The sequence below is a fragment of the Hordeum vulgare genome, chromosome 6H, assembly GCF_904849725.1.
Source record: "Hordeum vulgare subsp. vulgare chromosome 6H, MorexV3_pseudomolecules_assembly, whole genome shotgun sequence".
Classification (NCBI taxonomy): Eukaryota; Viridiplantae; Streptophyta; class Magnoliopsida; order Poales; family Poaceae; genus Hordeum; species Hordeum vulgare.
Genome location: NC_058523.1, coordinates 307,817,642 through 307,836,705, shown reverse-complemented (window position 1 = coordinate 307,836,705; position 19,064 = coordinate 307,817,642).

Below are 19,064 nucleotides of genomic sequence, written 5' to 3'. Positions count from 1 at the left end.
TTAAGTTCAACTCTCTGATCATCAAACTTACTTCCTGCTTCCTAGGAATAAAAGAAACTCAATATCACTTGACCCGTAGTCCTATAAGCTACCGATCAGAAACACGAGCCTAGGAGAAGATGAGTAACCTAGTCCTTAATTCCCGCAGAAAAGACGAGGATGACCAGAATAGAATAACTTGAGAAGAGAACAAGAGTCTTACGTTCCCTTCCACAAACAATTCCCTTATATATAACTAAAGCAATTCTAGACTCAACTTCGACCAGTTTGGCTTAGTAATCCTACAGTAAGTCAGGCTCTGATACCAACGCTGTCGGGACCCCGATCCTAAGCCATAGGAATCCAGCCTGTAACACATCGCATCCCTTTGCGGTCTCACGCACGGTTAACTCCACGGCTGCAGCCTTACCTTAGCCGGGACCGTTTGCGTCTTTTGACTCACGTATGCAATAGTGTTGCTAGCATTCCAATGTCAAAGAACCCGGATCGACATGTCTAGTCATAAACCAAAGTGGCAGTACCGCAGAAGGACAGGCATACATGACCCAACAAAGCAGGTGTCGGTCATCAGCGAATGTAGACGAGTCGTAGCATGCTACAAGGACTCCATTACATCGCGTGACATTTCCCCAAAGGGGACAGACACAGCAGCTAAGAAGGACACATGCCGGTCAACCAATGTATCCGGAGCAGTAGCGAACTACCAAGGCTTATTGGATCACAAAGGGGCATTTCCTTGTAAGGAGTGCTACTAAAGTTCACGACTAAGTAATCGAACCCCATACATATCAAGTATGACACACGTACGCATGGCATACCGATATGTATAGATACATCGATGGCATCACAACATAACCATAAACATACAAGCTTTATTTAAAAGGCTCGGAAGAGCCACACATATAATATTACACATTAAGGGTCTCACGACCCATAATAGCAGTCATTCAGTTACAAGCCAGCGGAAGAGTTTAAACTGTCTGAGTACAGACAGGGCAACTAGAAGGCACATGGCCTGTCTATACTACAGATCCAACGTAGGGCCAGATTGTAGCTCGGACACCAGCTACTCGTCGTCATCAATGTCTACGAAGAACCCTCCATTAGGGTCATTAGCAACTTCTGCAACATTTATTAAACAAACATGAATACGAAGGTACTCAGCAAGACTTTAGGATAACTAACTACTCATGCAAGGTATCAAAAGGTATTGTGGGGTTTCATGCGAAAAGCCAGCATTTGACTCGTAGCTAGACAGCTTGCATTTTTAAATAATTTTGACAACTTGATTTCTCGCACACGAGTCCACTAACACCACAACAATACACTATCGTGGAATCATTCCGTCTTCGTACGGAAATGCCGTCCACGACACTCACACTTATCTTGCCAATTTTATGAGTAGCCATTTAAGTTATCTATGAACAACAGATGTCTCCAAGTAGTCCATATCCGCGGACGCGGCTATTCGAATAGATCATAACCCTGCAGGGGTGTACTTCGTCACACACGCTCTCGCCACTTATCGCCATGTGCACGTCATGCACCTAGGCAACCTTCAAGCGGAAGCCCAGCGAGGGAGTCGGCCACGACCGTTAACCACACTAGTACCTAGTCGAGGTTTATCGCCTATCTGAGAGTAACCCATACGAAAGTCCGGCCGGGGTTTCCGCCACGGCCTCAAACGATGTGCGCAGGGTTCCCAAGCCCACCATCCGGGTGCCACTTGGTACACCGTGCCACTGCCTACCACATCACAGCCCACCTCTCAGGTCAGCACCATGCACGGCCTCCAGCATTACTATAAACACCAGAAACTACTTGCAACTCCTGGACTGAGTACTACGCGGTTAATAGGCCGAGCGGGGTCATATTTCAGGGCCCAGCATGTGGTAGTATCTAGTCTTGGATTACATACATGGAACTCAGTTCCTAAGGACGGTTCCAATGAAACAACCCGCCATGTACTCCTACACAGCCTTTCACCGGTACCTTTACCAAATCAGGTTCAACACACAACCTTTACTTACCAAACACATTCTCACAATTCTGTTCATCTCCCAGATGACAGACCATACACAACTCTAAGGATAGCATGCATAGAAGGATAAGGCACATCATAGCTCAGGCAACTACCAGGTATGCTAGGTTGCAAGGTTCGGCTATTTACTGTGACAAGGTTAGGTCATGCAAAGGAAGTGGGTTCAACTAACGTGGCAAAAGCAGTTGTAGCATTTGATCCTAATGCAATAAATAAGTGCAGGAGCAAGAACATGGGAATTATCGGGATGATCAAAAGGGTTGCTTGCCTTGTTGCTCAGAGGAGGGACAATATCCGTCAGACGGATATTCGGTGGAATCCGGGGGTGCAGAGCCTACCGAAATGAATGGCAACATTCAATAACAATCATATGCAATCAAAATGATGCATGAGCATGGCATGAGAATGCAAGGTGATAAGTTATTATAATCAATATGTATTAGGTTTAGAGTTGATTTGAATCACATTCGAATATCAATTCAAATGAGGAAGTCTCGGATACCGGTTTAATTGATTCGACCTGATGCTCAGATCAACTTGATGTTGGCATGCATGAGATGTCATGTTAAGGTACTGATTTGTAATTAGGACAGTGTGTGATCATGGCATTCATAATGAAATTTGAATATTCTCCAAATTCCATTTATAAAGTAATTATAAGAGTTGAATTATTCCTTATTCTACATGTTAGGGTTCTCTAACTTTTTCAAACATGGTTGAAAATAGCATATTCAGATTCCTTGAATTTTTCTGATACTTTTTCATATATAAATTATTTTTCATTGGAGTTACAGATTAATTTCTATGAATTTTTGAAGTTTTAAACATTTCTGGAATTATTTTTATACAGGAAAATACTTTTATTGCATCAACATGACATCAGCAGGTCCATCTGGCCGTTGAAAGTCAAACCTGACCAGTGGGACCCACTGGTCAGTCTCTCTGGTCAAATTTAGATTAAGTTTAAACTTAATTAACTCATTAACCTTACTGGACCCACATGTCAGTGACTGATTAATTTATTTGATTTATTTTTATTAACTTTAAACGTGCCAGAGGCTGGCCCCACCGGTCAGTGGCTCAGGCCAGCCGAGATCCACCGGCGGCGAGGTCGTCCTCGCCAGCGGGGAGCCTCCCGCGAGCACCAGAACCTCGGGGGGGCTCAGAAATGGCGCACAGGGGGCCAAACACACGGCTGAGACCCTGGAAGGAACGGCCACTCGATGGCGCGCACGATGGGACAAGCCCAGGGACTGGGGTGGCCGGAATCAACGCCGGCGACGAGCTTTGCGGCGACCAAGTTCGGTCATCGTCGAGGCCATCGGATACGGGGTCAAAACGCTCGGGGTTGGGCACCTATCGCATCTACACGACGCCCTGAGGCTGTTGGTAGCCTCAGACGGACCAACACTTCACCAGAGGGTTACCGGCGACGAGCTGCAGCGGCGGTCCTTGTCGGGCTCCGGTGAAACTAGGGCTAGAGGAGGGGATCGACGGGGAAAACTTAGGGGAAATGACCGCATGCTCATAGGGAGGGCAGAGCAGGGCTTAGACGGCTCAGGGAAGGCCTGGGGGCGACGAATCGAGCAGAGCTCGCCGACGGCCGAAGGTTGAAGACGACGGTGCCGTGGGCGTTGCAGGGCTCGGGGAAGCTTCGTCTTCTGCAGGGAGGACCAGACCGACGAGGCGGAGCTAACGGCGTGCTCTGAGAGGGGATCCTATGGCTAGGGGCACGGGCAGCTCGAGCTTTGCTCGGCTCCAATGGCGGCAGAAGGGGGAGGAGAGATCCGAGAGGAGGGGAAGAACTAACGCTGGGAATGGATAGCGGTGGCCTCGGGGAGCTTATCCCCGGCCTTGCCAGCGCGAGGTGGCGGCCAGGCAGGCGCACAGGTGCGTGGCCGCGCCGGTGAAGGCGGCGGCCACCTCCTGCTCCTACTGGCACGAGGGAGGAGACGACTCAGGGTGATGGGCCGGGCCAGGCTAGGCGACAGGTAACCTCTTTTCCATTTCCTTCTGTTTTATTTCCGTTTTAATTTCTGACATTGATTTTCTATTTATTTCAGCTCCAAAACAAATTGCAAAAACTATGTTAAGCACCCTAGAATATTTGTTGGAATATTTCCAACCATTCCTAATGTTTTCAGCATTTGTGAAAATTTATATTTTCTGATTTCAAATTTAAAATTTGAAACAAGTGGCTTTTTGCATTAATTTAGAATGCTTAAAGTGTCAAGAAAATAGTTTTCTCTAATGCTCATTTACTTTCATGATTTATCAGAAAGTTTGAACATTTCTTCAGGCCATTTTGGGTTCATTGATTTTAACTAATTTGAGATTTCCTTTGTTTAAAGAAGTGGCTATGGTTTGAGTTTTTCCCTTTGCCATTTTCTTGTTCTTGTTGAAAAATTCTTAGATGCAATGCAAAGAAGACATGAGCACAAGACTAACTTGGTTAAGGGGTCAGGGATGTGACATGATGGAGTCGAGGGCCTCTGTTGATGGGAACTGCGTCCGCGATCTCGCTGGATGGTGGGAACAACTGTCATGGGCTGGTGCGATCTGGCTCTGCTGCTGGGACACGGGCTGGTGGGAACCTCCTGATGGGAGCAGAATCCGCGTCAGCTGCAGGAGAGGCAGCCACCAGCAACAAAGGATTCCGCCACGAGTGGAAGCAGCAGCAACTGCACGGCTGCGGGTGTAGAACTGACGGTGCGGTGTGCGATCGGTGGCTTCTGCTGCGGGCGACTAGACGCGAGCGGGCGGCGGCGGCGCGGATGCAAGCGGGAGCCGGCGCGAGATCAATCCGGTACCCCAGCCCGAGTTCCAGCGGCAGCTAGATGTAGCCGGCCGAGACCAAATTCGATCTGGATCTGAGTTCGATCTGGAAACCAAACTCGGGCAGCGGGATGGAGAGGGATCCGGCGGTGACGGGGGTTGGAGACATCCTGGACGAGCTGGAGACACGGCTGCAGCACGAGCACGACGTGGGAAGGGGCGTCGGTGAGAGAGGCTGCAGTGAGAGCATCGAGAAGGAGGAAAAGCACGAGTTGCGCGTGCGAAAAAAGAACCTAGGGCTCTAATACCATGTTAGGAAAGCAACTTGTATTCCCATGAGGCCATAGGCCGATATATATACATGTACAGGTGATGGACTATATGCAGGAAAACCCCTTATATATTGAGATAAATACAAAAGGGTACATGACTTGTATTATAACTCTAACATCAACAAAGTTCTCATGGACGTGGGAAGCAATATCAACCTCTTATATTACGATACCTTCCGACGCATGAAGGTTTCCAAGGACAATTGCACCCATATTCCATGGTTTTCCATGGAATCATCCTTGGGAAATCTGGATATCCAATTGGCCGGATCAAACTAGATGTTGCATTCGGCTTAGAGTTCAGCTACAGATGTGAATCTATGATGTTTCACGTGGTCAAAATTAAGAGTCTATATCATGCCCTTTTTGGACGGCTGGCATATGCTTATTTCATGGCTCGGCCTTGTTATATCTATCTCAAGCTTAAAATGCCTAGGAAATATGGTTCCATATAGTCGACGGGAGTCAAAAACTCGCCCAGGAGTGCGAGGAACAGGACGCAGCTTATGCGGAGACAACTTGTGCTGGGGAGGAATTAAAGTACTACAAGGCTAAGGTTGTCCCGGCCATCATGAATTCTCTTAAGAAGCCCACCACATAATCTGAACCCGTCGTAAAGTTCATGCCAGCTGAAGATACCAAGCAAGTGGATTTCACTCCTGGGGATTCTTCTCAACAGTTCACTATTGGGACAGGGTTGGATCCCAAATAGGAAAGCACGCTCATCGAGTTCATCCGTGAGAATGGGACATCTTTGCGTGGAAGCCTTCTGACATACCTGGTATACCGAGGGAACTCGCGGAGCATCACCTTAATGTTGATCCTAAGATGAAACATGTTCGTCAATTCCTATGTTCTTTTAACAAGGAGAGGTGGAAAGCTATCAGTGAGGAAGTAGCCCGGCTCCTACTTGTCGGGTTCATCGTTGAAGTTTTTCACAAAGAGTGGTTGGCAAATCCAATGCTTGTTTTCAAAAATAACGAAACTTGGTGTATGTGTGTTGATTATGAAGGTCTCAACAAAGCTTGCCCCAATGATTTGTTTGCTCTTTCTCGCGTTGATCAGATCATTGACTCCACAGACGGATGTGAGCACGTGTGTTTTCTGGATGCTTATTCTAGTTATCATCAGATCAAGATGGTTCTTTAGTACCAAGAGAAGACGGCCTTCATCACCCCCTTTGGCACTTTTTGCTAGGTTTCTTTGCCTTTTGGGCTTAAAAGCATGGGGGCTACTTACCAGTGTTGCGTTCAGAGTTGTTTACACAACCAAATTGGGTGCAACGTTCATGCCTATGTCGATGATAGTATGGTAAAGTCCCAGAAGAAAGACACTCTGCTGGACGACCTCAAGGAACTATTTGACAACCTTCGTAGCTACAAGATGAAGCTTAATCTAGCGAAATGCGTCTTTTGCGTACCTACAGGCAAGTTACTAGGATTCTTGGTTTCACAGCATGGCATCGAAGCCAACCCGGAGAAGCCAGCAAACATCAATGATATCCAGCACATGGCGGGTCATATAGGAGCCCTGAGCCGGATCATAAGCCTCCTTGGTAAGAAGGTGATCCCTCTTTATCAACTGCTCAAAAAGACTGATAATTTTGTTTGGACAGATGCCGCCAATGACGCATATGAAGCATTGAATAACCAACTGGTTGAGCCGCGTGTGGTAGAGGCCCCTGTCACGACCGGTTTCCAAATAAAATAATTTATTGGAAATCAGCCATGTGCAACACGAGTGTAGAAAAATATCTCCCACTCTACTTGATACAGAAGACCAGCAGTACTTAATATTAAACAGAGTAGAGTAGAGGTTTCTCTCCAATTTAGTACAACATGTCCAAGTCTCACACAGACGGATATGTTACAGTGGTAATGGGATAACACTACTGCTCATAATAAAAGGGCCACGTCACATCATAGCAATGTGACATGATAAGTACTACTACGCGCCAAGCGTCGGACTGAGGCTTGACCATTTATTTATGGTGGCGTAAGCGATGAAATAATACAGTGGCACACTCCAGGATCGCAAGACTGACTGGGACTCCTCTAGACACCAGAATCGCTATCGAAATCTTCATCCATGAGGTCTGCTTCATCCATATCTGGCCACGTCAACAAGCCAATGAGTACATCGAAAAGTACACGCAAATAGTTTGCACAAAAGATGAGATGCATGTAGTTAACTATTTATATGCATGGATTAGATCATAATTCATCAAACAGAGGTGTTAGAAATAAATTAAGTTAGTGGATAAATGAGGCGGTAATCCTCATGAGATATCCTAACCGAAAAATAAAAATGCACCGATCGGGTGTCTAGAACGACACATCGAAAGGTTAACAAGAATTAATTTACCACCATCGGGCGTCTAAGAGACACCTTATACAGGGCATAAAAATGAATAACAAGCCACAGTCAGGTGTCTTAGCGACACCACCGAAAGGGCATAAAAATAAATAACAAGCCGCAGTCGGGCGTCTTAGCGACACCATAGAAAGGGCACAAAAATAAATAACAAGCCGCAGTCGGACGTCTTAGCGACACCACAGAAGGGGCATAAAAATGAATAACAAGTCGTAGTCGGGCATCTTAGCGACACCATAGAAAGGGCATAAAAATAAAAAGAATCATCCGGGTGGTACAACCAACCTTCAAGATAATTGTAGAACCAAGACGTTAGTAACAAAATTTTCCACAATACCGATAGATATCCACAACTATTATTGTTCAACCAACTTGTACTCCAAGGACTGACTCTAAGAATGAAACTTAACCTGCCAAATGACCGTTCTTAACCGTGGACACGGCTACTCGAATAGTTTTGAATCTCCAGAGGGTGTACTCTTTACCCATAGCCCTCGGGTTCCGATAGTCTATACGACTAATCCCGCGTACGGTATTTTATAAGCAGACACTCAAAATCAGCATACACCCATTTTACCCCTGCGAAGCCCTGCTTCACCCAGACTATGCTGCCAAGGCAAAGTCATAACACGGGGAGGCTCTGACCTCGACTAGCATGGGATCCAATTTATACCGCGCGCTACAAGGGAGTGCCCTCCCTCTCGGTCCCAGTCAGGAAACACCCATGCCCCGTGACCGGATAACTGGATTTAGTCCAGGGCCATGGATACCTTCATCCCAGCACCTCTACTTGGTATGCGACTGATAATAGGCCTACAACCGACTATACCGAATCCTAATTCATGAAACTATGGTAGCACGATAATGAGTCGATCTAGGTCGATACTGGAGTAATCATTGTCTTCCCATCACAATTATGCACTTCTCATGACCATGCCATAACCTATCACATTCCGTGTCACTAGGTTATCCATGACCTCTCATAACCATAACTTTTCATAGGCATGTTTTAATATTGTTTATGAGATATGCAATATGCTTGGATAATGTAATGGATGGATGTTAAATTTTTGTTAGTGAGCAAACAACACATCAAAAGTTCAAACATGGTTGCCTAGTTCCACATAGTCGAGATCAAGCTCGGTGAAGTTAACGTCGATGTTTCCCCCATCATAGTCTATGTCATATAACACATATTGTCATCAGAGTTGAGGCCTTGCTACTATCTCCAAATAATTTTCAAATAAATCTGAAAATAAACTAGACCCTCAGAGCAAGATTTTGCAAAAAGAGTCAATTCAAAAGAGATTATATATTAATAGTTATAAGAAAAACAAATTTAGGGATATTCTGTAATAAAACAGAATCTGTCCAGGGGATAGTTTGAGAAATTCAAAACGCCCGAAAGAAAAAATACGTTAACCTGCCTCGAAGACGGTTCTGGCGAAAACGCCTTCGGGAAAAATGTTTCAAAAAGAAAGAACCCTGACAAGGGGTCCCACCCTGTCAGGTTTGAACTCATCGGAGGCGACAAACAAAAGGGGGAGCCAACCGAGGGCACCTACGCACTAACCATCTTCCCGCGCATCGGTGAGAGGTGGATTAGGTCGAGGGGGAGGCTCTACTTCGACGGCAACCTTGCTTCGGTGGATGGTAGCTTCAGACACCACCGGATCTCACCGAGGGGCTCGTGTGCAATCAAATTGGAGGGGGGCTTAGGAGTATGGGGTCACTCGGAAGCCACCAAACATTTCAAGGACTCACAACTCCGGTCACCTTGCTCGAATGCTCTCGAGATTAGTGGCCGATCGGAGTGGCTGGAGTCGGAGAAGAAGGCCTCTCTGAGGCCCTTCTCAGGCTTGGGCAAGGTTTCGGAGTGGGATGGAGTACGTTGGAGGGGTTGATGGGTTCGGCAGCTCGGAGGGGGCTCTATTTATATAGGCTCGAGTGAAGTGTCGCGCGGGTCTTAACTCCAGCGAGTGATTCCGGTGATCTTGGAGCTTACTCAAGCGGTTAGGTGGTCGGGTCGGTACCTACTCAGTACGGGTCGGTACCTACTCAGTACGACCAACCATCGACGCAAGACGCGGCTCAGTGATGCGGGTCTCGTTGTGCACGGCAGCAGCAGAGTTCATGCTCTGCGCTCCCCGCGGCGTGGCGATGGAAAACGCGGCGTGCACTGGGGACGGGGACACGCGGAGCCTTCTGGTGCAAGGGGCAATGCCGGACGAGGCGGGGCTGCAGCAAGGGAGGTGATGGTAGCCGCGGCAGCCGCTGCAGGTGCTCCTACCGGAGCTGACTGGCTCAGCCAACTCACCACTCACGCTAGCAACCGTCCAAGGTGATGCGCGGCGCATGGATAAGCTCGCGCACACGATCTAGCAGCTCTTGTCGATACTGTGGTGATTGACGCTGCACAAAGACTGAAACACTAAACTCTGAATGTTTGACTGAATCAATTTCAAAGACAAAGGTTCCGGTGCATGCTAGGTGTTCGACCAATTGAAAGTGGCATGTGGCCAAAATACTTTGAGCTGGAAATTTCTGTGGTGATATCTCATTGAGTGCAGAGACTTCCTACAAGTTTTTCGAATTTTAGAAAATGGTTTAGTCATGTCTTTATTGAAAATAGAGTCTTTTGGGTCAAAGTTGAGTCAAATGAAATTTTTAAATTTCAAACCCGTGACTCCAAGGTTTTTAGTGAAATGGGTTGAGGGTACTAAGCCCTTCTAAGAATAGGAGTTTGGGTCTCAAATTCCAAAGGAATCACTGAGTTCCTTTGAAATTTGCAAAACTGATTACAGAAAATACTTTTATTTGAAATAAAATATGAGAGGTGGTTAAACCCTTCTAAAACTTTTGAAAATCAATGAAAATGAAGACCTCGATGTTAGAGAAGTGCCAAAGGGTCTAAATAAAAATGGAGGAAAAGAAATCTTGAAGCAAATTGGCAATTGAACCTCTAGAAATTAATTCTAAGGTTTTGCAAAGGAATAAAAGATTCTACCAAATGATTTCATTTTGAGAAGAGGATAAAGGAATCCTTTTCAAACCAGGTAGGTTGAGAAAAGAAAGTTCCAAAGGTTTTCTTAAAGAGGTTTTCAAAGAACTTCAAAGCTTTTTATTAAAGCCAAATTTTAAAAATCCATTCTTAAAACAATTCAAAAGCCAAGTAATCCAAATTAAAAATTTGGGTGTTACAACACCTACCCCCTTAGGCCTCGTTTGGTTAAGGGGGATTGGGGAGGGTTTGAAAGGAAAATTTCCGGGGGGGGCAGAAACCCCACAGATCCTCGGGCGCCCATTTGGTAGGAGGGGTTTGCTTAGCCCAATCCCCTCCGTTCCCCTTCAATCCCTTCCTATCCATGTGTTTCAAAACCCTCCTCGGGGGACTAGTGGAAGCAAAACCCCGGGGATTCGAGAGGAATGGGTGAAACAAAGGGATTCACCCATTCCACTGAAAGCCCTCCCTCTCACAACCTACCTAATCCCCCTTAACCAAACAAGGCCTTAAGAAAAATCTCGTCCCCGAGATTTTAGCCAGTCCTCAAGAAGTTGTGATGGTTCTTTCTGCAGGAAATCCTCCCTTTCCCAAGTGGCATCATCCTCTCAATGGTTACTCCAATGTACCCTTAATAGCTTGGTGACCTTATGTCGTGTCCTCCTTTCTACCTCCTCTAATATTCTCATGGGTGTTCCTGATAAGATAGGTCTGGTTGCACTACTATACTGTCATGGTCTACCTATTGATCGGGGTTCCTTATGCACTTCCTTAGTTGAGAAATATGGAATACGTTGTGCACATCTGACAGTTCTGCTGGTAGGCTGAGTTGACAGGCAACTTGGCCCCTTCGAGCAATTACACGAAATGGTCCGATGAAGTGGGGCGCAAGCTTGCCCTTGAACTTGAGCCTTTGTAGTCCTCTCGTAGGTGATACCTTTAGATATACATAATTAGTTGGATCGAAGCCGACGTCATGGTCTTTTGATCCTAATAGATCTTCCGATGGCTTTGGGTTGTCTTGAGTGTGTCCCTTATGAGTTTTCCCTTGTCCTTTGCCTCTTGAAGTAGTTGCGGGCCGAAGATACGGCTATCTCCGGTTCCTGACCAATTTAGGGGCGTACATCATCTTATTCCATATAAGGCTTCAAAAGGTTACATTTGTAAGCTTGCTTGATAACTATTATTATACGAAAATTTGGCGTAAGGCAAACTGTCCTCCCAATTGTTTCCATATGTGAGTACACAAGCCCTTAGCATGTCTTCGAGAATCTGATTTACATGTTCGGTGTGTCCTCTAGTTTGAGGGTGATATGCTGTGCTGAACACTAACTTGGTTACCAATGCTTCTTGCAAATAATCCCAAAACCTGGATGTAAACTGGGTGCCTCTATCGGATACAATAGTTTTAGGTATCCCATGTAAGCAGACAATACGGGTGAGGTATAAATTTTCTAGCTTCTGAGTGGAGTATGTAGTCTTTACTGTAATGAAGTGAGCCACTGACACGTCTCCATCGTATCTACTTTTCCAAACTCTTTTGCCCTTGTTTTGGACTCTAATTTGCATGATTTGAATGGAACTAACCCGAACTAACGCTGTTTTCAGCAGAATTGCCATGGTATTTTTTTTGCGTAGAAATAAAAGTTCTCGGAATGACCTGGAAATTTAGGAGGATTTTTTGTGGAATATATAAAAAATACTGGCGCAAGAATCAACCGGAGGAGTGGAGCGAGGAGCCGACAAACCCACCAGGGGCGGGGCCCCCTGGCCGCGCCTAGCAGGCTTGTGGGGCCCTCGGGGCTCCGCCGCCTCCAACTCCAGCTCTATTTAGTCCCTTTCATTCGGAAAAAAATCAAGGAGAAGAGTTCATCACGTTTTACGATACAGAGGCGCCGCCACCACATGTTCTTCCTCTAGAGGGCAGATCTGGAGTCCGTTCTGGGCTACGGAGAGGGGAGATCGGCGCCATCGTCATCACCAACCTTCCTTCATCGCCAATCCATGATGCTCTTCATCGTTCGTGAGTAATCTCATCGTAGGCTTGCTGGACGGTGATGGGTTGGATGAGATCTATCATGTAATCGAGTTAGTTTTGATGGGGATTGATCCCTAGTATCCACTATGGTCTGAGATTGATGTTGCTACTACTTTGCCATGCTTAATGCTTGTCACTAGGGCCCGAGTGCCATGATTTCAGATCTGAAACTATTATGTTCTCGTCAATATATGTGTGTTCTTGATCCCATCTTGCAAGTTGTAGTCACCTACTATGTGTTATGACCCGGCAATCCCGGAGTGATAATAGCCGGAACCACTCCCGGAGATGACCATAGTATGAGGAGTTCATGTATTCACTAAGTGCTAATGCGTTGTTCCAGTTCTCTATTAAAAGGAGAACCTTAATATCCCGTAGTTTCCATTAGGACCCCACTGCCACGGGAGGGATGGACAATAGATGTCATGCAAGTTCTTTTCCCTAAGCACGTATGACTACATACGGAATACATGCCTACATTACATTGACGAACTGGAGCTAGTTACATATCTCCCCATGTTATAACTTTTGCATGATGAATGTCATCCGGCATAATTATCCATCACCGATCCAATGCCTACGAGCTTTTCCTACTGGTCCTTGCTACGTTACTTTGCCACTATTGATGTCACTACTATCACTGCTGCTACTGTTACCGCTACTTCTATCACTACTGCTATTGTTACCGCTACTGTTGTCATTGCTACTGTTTCTATCACACTACTCTGCTACTGAAAATTTGCTGTAGATACTAGGTCTTTCAGGTGTGGTTGAATTGACAACTCAACTGCTAATACTCAAGAATAATCTTTGGCTTCCCCTTGTGTCGAATCAACAAATTTGGGTTGAATACTCTACCCTCGAAAACTGTTGCGATCCCCTATACTTGTGGGTTATCAGCCACCTTGGTGAGTCGATCTGTGATAACTCATATAGGACCGTGTCCGTGTCATGACTGGGATAGTCCTATAATGAAGTCCATGCCTACCTCATCCTACTTCACTCGGGGTACTTTCATTGGTTGCAACAATCCCGCTGGCTTGAGGTGTTCTGCCTTGATTCGTTGGCATGAATCACGGCGGGCAATGAAAGAAGCAGTATCCCTTTTCATCCCGTGCCACCAATATTTTCCTTGTAGATCGTTGAACATTTTGTACCTCCCGAATGGATTGAGTATTGCACCTTGTGAGGTTCTTCCAAAATTTGAGCTTTGAGGTCCTCTTGGTTTGGGACACATACTCGGTCTCGGTATCATAGTATCCCTTGTTCATACATAATAAATTCGGGGGCCTTTCTAAGATTCCTCTTTTTCTTTATGCCTTCATTGTTGGGGTTCTCCTTTTGAGATTTTGTGATATTCTCGTCCAGAGTGGGTTGTACCTCTAGTTGTGCCACGGTGCCTTCTAGAACTTGAAGCAGGTTTAGCAGAGCGAACTCTCTGGCAATTTCATGTCTTAGTTTTGGTACATGGCCTTCGCCTGAGGTGGGGTTCCGGGTGAGAGCATCGGCTACCATGTTAGCCTTACCAGGATGGTAATGAATGCCCACAACATAATATTTAATGGAAGCTATTCTCACAGGCTTCAGTCCATTCAAACTTCTTGTCCTTTTTGAGTAGATGGGTCGTGGGCTTGGCAATGGTGGAAAAAGTTTCAATAAATCTACGGTAGTATCCCGCCATTCCGAGGAAACTTCGTATATCTGTCACGTTTGTTGGTTGCGGCCATTCACTTACAGCCTTGACCTTCTCAGGATCCATGGCTATGCCTTCCTGGGTCATTACGTGTCCCAAAAATCCGACTTGCTTCAGCCAAAACTCACATTTGCTGAATTTTGCATACAACTGATGCTTACGCAGTTCTCCCAACACAATCCTTAGGTGTTCTGCATGTTCTTCGGGGTTCTTGGAGTAGAGAAGTATGTCGTCGATGAAGACTACGACAAACTTATCCATGTACTTCATGAATACCTTATTCAATAAATGCACGAAGTAAGCCAGCGCATTTGTTAGTCCGAAAGGCATTACGGTAAACTCATATAATTCGTATCGTGACATAAATGATGTCTTCGGAATGTCTTTGGAACGTATCTTAAGATGGTGATACCCTAACCGCAAATCAATTTTTGAGAATACTTTTGCTTGAGCTAACTGGTCAAACAAATCATTTATCCTAGGTAGTGGATACTTGTTCTTGATGGTGGCCATGTTGAGGGCTCGGTAGTCGATGCAATGTCTTAGCGTCCCATCTCTCTTTTTGGCGAATAATAGTGGCGATCCCAAAGGCGAAGAGTTGGGCCTGATGTATCCTTTGTCCAACAGCTCTTTTATTTCCTTCTTGAGTTCGACTAACTCGGTAGGTGCCATGCGGTTTGGTTTCTTGTATATTGGGGTGGTACCAGGTGCAAGCTCAATAACGAATTATATTTCTCGGTCTGGTGGCATAGATGGTAGCTCGTCAGGAAATACATCCGGAAATTCATAGACCACTGGGACGTCCTTCAGCTCAATAGCTTCCATTTTATTCAATCATGCTTGAGCTGACTTCTTCTTTTCTAAGGCTGCAACTTTTACTCTTTTACGCCGATGGTGGGCGATTGTGACCGTTCGGTTGAAGCAGTCAATAAATCCCTTGTTGGTATTTTGCCAATCCTTTCCAAGAATAATATCCAAATTGTTGCTTTTGATCACAATGAGATTTGCCCAAAACGTCAAGTCTTCGATCTCAATGGTAACATCCATGCAATATTTTTGTGTAATTTGTTGTACTCCCGAGGACTTGATGGTCATCGAATTTTCCAAGGGGAGGGTTGAAAAACTGTGTTTCAAGGCATTTATTTCTGAAATGAACGAATGGGATGCTCTAGAATCAAACAAAACCATGGCAGGAGTTTTGTTGATAGGAAACTTACCGAGTACTATCTCTGGCGCGTTCATAGCATCTGCTTTGGCGACAAGATTCACGTGAGCCTTCGTGTGATTGTTGTTGGGGTTGAAGTTCTTGCGCTTTGGTGCTGGGTCAAAGCTGGGAGGGTTGGTCTTAGTTGCACCATTTCCGGCCTTTGGGCACTGTCTGGCGAAGTGTCCAGCCTCTCCGCACGCGAAACATGTGATTCCGGGGCGGGAGTAAAATCGTTGTTCCTTGCATAAAAGTGGGTGTAGACTTTATTGGTTGAAGTTAGGGCTCGAGGAGTTGATTCTTTGTGTCCACAGTCTTGTGCTTTGTGTTGCGAGTTGGTGACGAGTTATTATGACGGTGCTTATGAATGTCGTCTAGGCTGCGACGTTCGGCCTCAAGCATGTTGGCCTTGTCCACAAGTGTTTTGAAGTCTGGAAAGGTGTGAACGACCAGCTAGGATTTCAATGCCGGAGCGAGTCCATCGATGAATTTCTCCATTCTTTTCTCTTCTATGTTATAGTCTTCACTTGCATAACAGGATAATTGATTATACAGGTCCAAGTATTCCATTATAGTGGAACTCCTTTGTTTGAGGTCTTCAAATTTATGCTTCTTTATTTTCATAACGCTATTAGGAATATGTGCCCCATGGAAACTCTCCTTGAATCCGGCCCATGTGATGTTGTTCTCGTTAGGGTGCACGCGGAGGATATTTTCCCACCACGAGGCTACGGCTCCAGTCAGATAGTGAGGTGTGTAGAGTACCTTCTCATGGTCGGAACATTGCACAATAATAAGCTTCCTTTCAATATTACGTAGCCAATCCGCTGCTTCCATTGGTTTTTTGGTGTGTGAAAAAGTTCGCGGACGTGTCTTCTGTAATTCAGCTAATCTGGAGTGTTGTGGGTGTGTCCCACGCTGATTTCCCATACTCATCAGTTGGCTCATCATCTCGTGATGCCATTGCTGGCTCTGCTCATAAAGATGACAATCTTCCGAAGATGTTGGGTCACTCTCATGTCGGCTTGACTATCCTTGAGTGAAATCATTTCCTGTCTTAGCAGATTGATTTTCTCCCTGCATTCTTGGCATGGAGCGTGGCCACGGACGCCTTATTTCCCAAAGCTGGGTTAATGTCACAAAAACCAAATGAGAAATCCAAGTTCAAGGAAAAATAAAATTAAAATTTTATCCAAGGAAACACTACAAAATGTCTTTTTCATAAAAAAATCGTCGCGATTGGAGAAGGATTAAGGTACATCTTACATCGCGCATATACATATCCCTCGGGTCGTACTCTCGTGTGCCTCACATGTTATTTAAGCTAGTGCACTTCTCCTGGTCCTACATGACGAAACACGACTACTTCCCTTTAGTCTAGGAGGACACCATCATACATATCATACAAGCGCACGGACGTTCTGCTGCACCATCTCTAGGAGGAGTCAGAAGGGACCTGGATCGGCTGGCCTAGGGAAAGTCTTAGATGAGGAGCTGGGGAGTCCACTTCCTCTAGCATGGGCTCTAGGCGGATTGCACGAGACGATGAAGTACGAACTGGACTAGCAGGCATAGCAGCTCTAATGGGGGCAGGAGCAATGACTTGATTGAACTCTTCAATCGAAGGCAGCTGGCGGTGAAGCTGAGCTGGCGGAGTGCATGAAGCAGAGGAAGATGGGCATGACCGAGGTGGTGTGGGGCGAACGAGCTCGGTCCTGTTGTGAGGACAAGTAAGGGTCTCCATGCGAGCAGCCACCAAGTCATCCACTAAGCCATCAAAAGTTGACTCCAAGGCTATGAGGTACTGCACGAGCATCCCAATAGCATCGTCTTCCTCTCCTTTGGGGTAGGCAAAATCATAGTGACTCGTGTACGACACGTGGCATGGCAGGTAGTGATAAGGACGAGTCTTCATCATTGGGAGGGTGTCCCTAAGATGGGGAATCGCCTCCCTGGCTGCCATCTGAATAGCCTGCCTCTCCATAGGCATGTCTTTCCAGACGAAACAAAGACGACGGGCCTCCGGTCGCCCACCAATAAAATGCACCGACGCCTGATGCATAGTCATAGAGTCGCTAGTCTTGTGGCGGTAGAACGTGTACTCGATGCGAGTCGTCGTTACAATCGCGATCTCGGTAATGACGGCAAGAAGTCGTGAAGATCCCACTGGCTCATTGGCGAACACCTGAGACGGGAAAACGCTGCCAGCCATCTACACACTAGACAAAAATTTCATATAGTCATAACATAAATATATGTTGACTAATAGGAAATATGTACAACATGCAGAATAATAAAATTGCTAATACAGTTAGCGATCGTGCCTAGGGGTTTCCTATAGTCAGCCTGGCTTTGATACAAAGGTTGTCACGACCAGTTTCCAAATAAAATAATTTATTGGAAATTAGCCATGTGCGTAACTCGTGTAGAAAAATATTTCCCACTAATAGACTCATCTTGATACAGAAAACCAGTAGTACTTAATACTAAACAGAGTAGAGCAAAGGTTGCTCCACAATTTATTACAACATGTCCAAAGTCACACAGACGGATATGTTACAGTGGTAACAGGATAACTCTACTTCTCGTAATAAAAGGGGCACGTCACAGAGTAATATGACATGATAAGTACTACTGCGAGCCAAGCGTTAGAGTGAGGCTTGACGATTTATTCATGGTGGCAGAAGCGATGATATAATACAGCGGCAGATTCCAGGAGCGCAAGACTGACTGGGACTCCTCTAGACATCGGACTCGCTATCGAAATCTTCATCCATGAGGTCTCCTTCATCCATATCTGGCTACATCAACAAGCTAGTGAGTACTTCGAAAAGTACTCGCAAACAGTTTGCACAAAAGATGGTATGCATGCAGTTAAATATTTATATGCATGGTTCAGATCATAATTCATCATATAGAGGTGTTAGAAATAAATTAAGTTAGTGGATAAATCGGGCGGTAATCCTCCTGAGATATCCTAACCGGAAAAAAATGCACCGATCGGGTGTCTGGAGCGATGCCTCGAAAGGTTAACAAGTATTAATTTACCACCGTCAAGCATCTAAGCGGCACCTCATACAGGGCATAAAAATGAATAACAAGACACAGTCGAGCGTCTTAGCGACACCACAGAAAGGGCGTAAAATAAAATAACAAGACGCAGTCGGGCATCTTAGCAACACCACAGAAAGGGCATCAAAATAATAAGAATTATCCAGGTGGTACAACCAACCTTCAGGATAATTTTAGAACCAAGAGGTTAGTAATAAATTTTCCCACAATACTGATAGATATCCACAACCCTTATTGCTCAACCAACTTCTACACCAAGTACCGACTCTAAGACCGACACTTGACCTGTTAAACGACCGTCCTTAACCGTGGACACGGCTACTCGAATAGTTTTGACTCTACATAGGGTGTACTCTTTACACATAGCTCACGGGTTCCGATAGTCTATATGACTAATCCCGTGTATGGTATTTTAGAAGCAGAAACTCAAAAATCAGCACACACCCATTTTACCCCCACGAAGCCCAGCTTCACCCGGACTACACTGCCAGGGCAAAACCATAAGACGGAGAGGCTTTGAATGACTAGCATGGGA